Here is a 5,230-nt window from a genome sequence, read left to right on the forward strand (position 1 = left end):
GTGTTCTGTCACTCAGCCAAGGCGCCGGGTCATTGGCCACAGATAAAATTACGTTACATCTACAGTAGCTTTGATTGTGAAAGTATGACATCAGTCCAATCTTAGCTAGCAGTTATTTAGTCGACAATCTACTGGCAAATCCTGGTCATAAGATAAATGAGAACTTTAAAGATAAATTGTATCGGTGCTCATCAACATTACACAAGTTGGAAATGGCAAAATTCAACAAGGAGTGATTTGGAAGCAATCAGTAGCTAACTGCAAACATTAGCCTGCTATTCAAGTCTAAGTGTCTCTTTTCCTATAATAAAATTAGACATTCAACATTGGCCATGCTTTCAATGAATTTAATGTATTTTTTTAATTAACAAAGTCAGTTAAGAAAATTCTTATTTACAATGACGGCCAACCCGACGCCAATGGAGCGCCACCCTATGGGACTCCCAATCTTGGTCTGATGTGATGCAGTCTGGATGATTTGTGCCACGTTCAAGACTGTTAGCTTCAAACTGCAAAATCGGACTTTAGTGAGTTCAAGACGCCTGGGAAAACACTCTGAACTTTCATCCGAAAAGTATCGTCTGCTGCAGAAGTGTAATATACAGGGAGATCTGTACACTGGAGCTAAGTATGTTGTGTAGGAAGCGGTTAGTAGCCCATGTGCCTCACCCTAATAATTTGGCCTATTGTTCTGACTTTGTTCTTTACTTGACTAGAACCTGTTTGTGGGAAGGGGAAGGCAGAAGAGAAAATAATTTCAATAGACATGGAATGCAGAAGAAAGAGAGCACAACCATTTCAATAGACATGTGCACTTTATTAGTTGTGTTGGTCCACAACAGGAGCCCCTGCCCCACCCTACACCCCCAGAGAGAGGAACACCTCAGAATGGTCAAACCTCTTTTTGCATAACAAACTGGACCATGTATCTATCTATAAGACTGAAAATACAAAAACAATAGTTTTTGTATCGATTAAATCATTTACATTAAGCTTCCCCCTCCACACAAAGCCCCATCCCCTAGATAATGCACTAGATCCCTATGGGCCCTGGTAACTAGCGCACTAGGTAGGGGATAAGGGTGGACAGCAACACCTCCATAGAGGTCAATAAGGTGGTGGAACATAAACATTAGACTGTAACTAACAGGACATGTGGCGAGTCAAGACCGTCAGACGACGACATCACATCCTGTCCATCCAGCCAAACAGGGAGGCTCTCAGACAGACCGACAGCAGGAGAAGACACGCCAGTGGAGAGGGAGATCTGACAGGCAACACCGACTCAGAGTCTTCATTGGAATGGGAAGGAGGAGAGAGTCTGTACGGGTCGGGTTGTTTAGAAGCATTTACGGTGGACGATGGAGGGACCAGACTCGTCGTACTCCTGCTTGCTGATCCACATCTGCTGGAAGGTGGAGAGAGAAGCCAGGATGGAGCCTCCAATCCAGACGGAGTATTTACGCTCTGGGGGGCGATGATCTGGAGGAGAGACGGGGGGGACACATTAACATGAGTACAGACCTTCACACTGTAGTTCTAGCGTCAGGTAATGCTGCTAACGACAGGAGGAAGCAGACCGATGGTTCAGAGATGGTTTATTTAGTCACCTTGATCTTCATGGTGGAGGGGGCCAGAGAGGTGATCTCCTTCTGCATCCTGTCAGCGATGCCGGGGTACATGGTGGTTCCTCCGGACAGCACCGTGTTGGCGTACAGGTCCTTACGGATGTCCACGTCACACTTCATGATGGAGTTGAAGGTGGTCTCGTGGATACCGCAAGACTCCATACCTAGAGAGAGAGGAGACAAAATGGCCATCAATACGGGGCAATCGCAACACAAGATGGCTGCCAGATGGACACGGATCAGCGGATCCAGAGAGGTTAGTTTAGAGACTCACCGAGGAAGGAGGGCTGGAAGAGGGCCTCCGGGCAGCGGAACCTCTCGTTGCCGATGGTGATGACCTGTCCGTCAGGCAGCTCGTAGCTCTTCTCCAGAGAGGAAGAGGAGGCAGCGGTGCCCATCTCCTGCTCAAAGTCCAGCGCCACGTAGCACAGCTTCTCCTTGATGTCTCGTACGATTTCCCTCTCGGCCGTGGTGGTGAAGCTGTAGCCGCGCTCCGTCAGGATCTTCATCAGGTAGTCTGTGAGGTCGCGGCCGGCCAGATCCAGACGCAGGATGGCGTGGGGCAGAGCGTAGCCCTCGTAGATGGGTACTGTGTGGGTCACGCCGTCACCGGAGTCCATGACGATACCGGTGGTACGGCCAGAGGCGTACAGGGACAACACGGCCTGGATGGCCACGTACATGGCAGGGGTGTTGAAGGTCTCAAACATGATCTGGAGACGAGAGAGGAGAGGGATGAGTCACGGTGCTGGAGGACTACAGTGGAGACAGGAGTCACAGCACCCTGTAGAACATGCTGTCCAGTGAGTCAGTGACTCAGAGGGAAATGGTCAGTAGTAAGAAACACAGCAGCCATTCCTACATGTTGTAATGTCAATATAAACCACTAGAGTAGCTCATTCACAGGCGGCCCTACAGGCCAATCTAGTCAGTCTAGCAGTCAGAAGGGTGCAGAGAGGCAGAACAGACCGACAGAAGACCTGGAGCTTCCAGAGGGGTGACATATCAGCTGTAAGGACAGAGGGCCTGGAGAGGAGGAGGAGAGCAGAACTGAACAGTAAAGGTGGAGGAAGAGGGCAGAACTGACCAGTAAAGGTGGAGGAGAGGATGAGAGTGAGGAGGAGAGGGCAGAACTGAACAGTAAAGGAGGAGGAAGCAGAAGTGAACAGTGGAGGAGAAGGAGGGGGACATTACCTGAGTCATCTTCTCCCTGTTGGCTTTGGGGTTGAGGGGGCCTCGGTGAGCAGGACGGGGTGCTCCTCTGGAGCCACTCTCAGCTCGTTGTAGAAGGTGTGATGCCAGATCTTCTCCATGTCGTCCCAGTTGGTGACGATGCCGTGCTCGATGGGGTACTTCAAAGTCAGGATGCCCCTCTTGCTCTGAGCCTCGTCTCCCACGTAGCTGTCCTTCTGGCCCATCCCAACCATCACTCCCTGGAGACACACTCAGGTCAGTGACAACGTACTCCACGGAATGTTAAGGCTAATCTACAGTATTAATGATGTTGATTGGAATGGATTTTTTAAGGTTAATGTTGCATAGCAACAGGACATTAAATTACATGTTATAATATTCTATAGGGAACCATACGAGTTGTACTACTACACACAGTCAGTGTAATGTTTACTAGAGACAAAGTCAAATGGTGACAAACATTAGTTCCAATAGCAATGTAACAGTTTTAACATTCAGTATAGCAGATAAAGTTGGTATATTTCAGTTAAATAGCAGAGTTAAATATTACCTGATGTCTGGGGCGACCCACGATGGAGGGGAACACAGCCCGAGGAGCATCATCTCCTGCGAAACCTGCCTTGCACATACCGGAGCCGTTATCAACGACCAGGGCGGCGATTTCATCTTCCATTTCTGCACCGGAAAGAAAAAGACAGAAGTGAGACTGACGTCTTAACCGGGGTGCGGCGCCTGCCTGTCACTATTGAGCCAGTGTACTATTGGTGAATGACCGCTAGGTGGCGCTGAACAGCAACAGTCCAGACTAACCCACACTCAGCGTTTACACAACCAGTCAATTTGCTCTATCGTAAAATGCATGAACTAAATTGGCTGAGGCTTAATTTAAGGTTCAGCATAAAGGTTAGTGTAGTTAAGTTGTAAAACTACAGAAAGAGTAGAAATAGACAGTTGATGACTGCCAGCTAGTAAGCACCCAGACAGCGCCTCTAGACAAAAAGCTGTGTGTTTTCGGCCGAGGCGTCGCCATATAAGGCAATAGATGGAGCGTCCCCTGACATGTGTTAGTCTGACAGAGGCCACTCCCTGGTCCGGGACAAACAGCCAGACAATAACCCAGGCTAGGTCACATCTATCCTGAATATGGTTACACAACGCGATGGCCACTCCTGGTCCGGGACAAACAGCCAGACAATAACCTAGGCTAGGTCACATCTATCCTGAATATGGTTACACAGGGAAAAGTTTCCGTGCTTTCAGATCATTAAATGCCCATATGTTTTAGGCTTGTAACTGGTGTGAAATGTTTCCTATTAAAAAAAGACACATTGACCTCCAAAAGCACTGACTCCTCTGAGCCAAAGTCATAAAAATAATCACGTTTCTTAGTCATTAACACATAGGAAGTCATTTACCTATTTTAAAAACGAGTTAACGCCTGACTTTAATGCAGGTGAAATTTATCAGATATACTTGAAACCTCTCAACAGGGCGAGTTTTAAACAAGTCAAACTCAATTATTGGGAAAACGGTCAAAACGTTATGTACAACCGGTAGCAGGTCATTTCAACAGTGGGGGAGAGGAACCATTAAACCACACTAAATGTCAACGCTAAGACAGACCCCGGTTAACACACCCACTCCGATGTTAAGCTAGATAAAGCAAATAGATAAATCTAATATATATATCACATTTTAAAATGACCAGGAAAAAAAAAAACATTTAAAACACTGTGTAAACTGACCGACGGCAGCTAGCTAGGAGCATTCACTGAAAAAGGTACAAGTTAACCAGCAACTAGTTACCTACGTTGAAATGTAACAATTATACATAAATAACATTTTAAAAACACAGTATTACAGCTCTTACCTGTGTTTTAGTAGGGAAAAGTTAACGGTGTTAATCAGAGAAACGGTCTATTTTCCCTTCTTCCTGCGCAGTGAGAAACGTAATGAGGAAGTGTTGCCAAGGCTCCGGGTTTTATATCCGCATACGTCGCAACCCCCTCTATCCATATAAGGCAAACTTTCTGCAGGGCGGCTCCTGATTGGTCGAGGGCGTATCCACTCGGATTGAACGCATTGTGCCACACTGGGCCTCTGCATTGACAGCACTTGTTTCAAAAGGAGGCAAAATAAAGTGTAGGCCCTTTAATTAATATAACGTTAATAACTGCTATACACAATAAAACGTCCGAGCTAACATAACAAGGTCATTGATTAGGATAGGTGTCATCGTATTCAACGATTGGCAGAATTTAGTATCAATAGTTTCTGTCATGGCCACCGTGATTATGGTTAAACTAAGGCGATAGTTAAAGTTAGATATCTAACGTAGAGGGGTTCTTCCTTTGAAATTGAAGTAGGTGTTGTATTGGATTCAACGTTACAGCTACAAGGTAACTATA

The 5,230-nt window shown here is 46.5% G+C and overlaps 1 pseudogene; it reads right to left on the reverse strand.

The window, feature by feature from the left end:
- Window positions 1-1,175: 1,175 nt before the first annotated feature.
- Window positions 1,176-4,799, reverse strand: LOC135528881 (actin, cytoplasmic 1-like; annotated as a pseudogene).
- Between the last annotated feature and the right edge of the window lie 431 nt (window positions 4,800-5,230).

Source organism: Oncorhynchus masou, unplaced genomic scaffold (assembly GCF_036934945.1).
Source record: "Oncorhynchus masou masou isolate Uvic2021 unplaced genomic scaffold, UVic_Omas_1.1 unplaced_scaffold_1054, whole genome shotgun sequence".
In the NCBI taxonomy this organism is placed as follows: domain Eukaryota; kingdom Metazoa; phylum Chordata; class Actinopteri; order Salmoniformes; family Salmonidae; genus Oncorhynchus; species Oncorhynchus masou.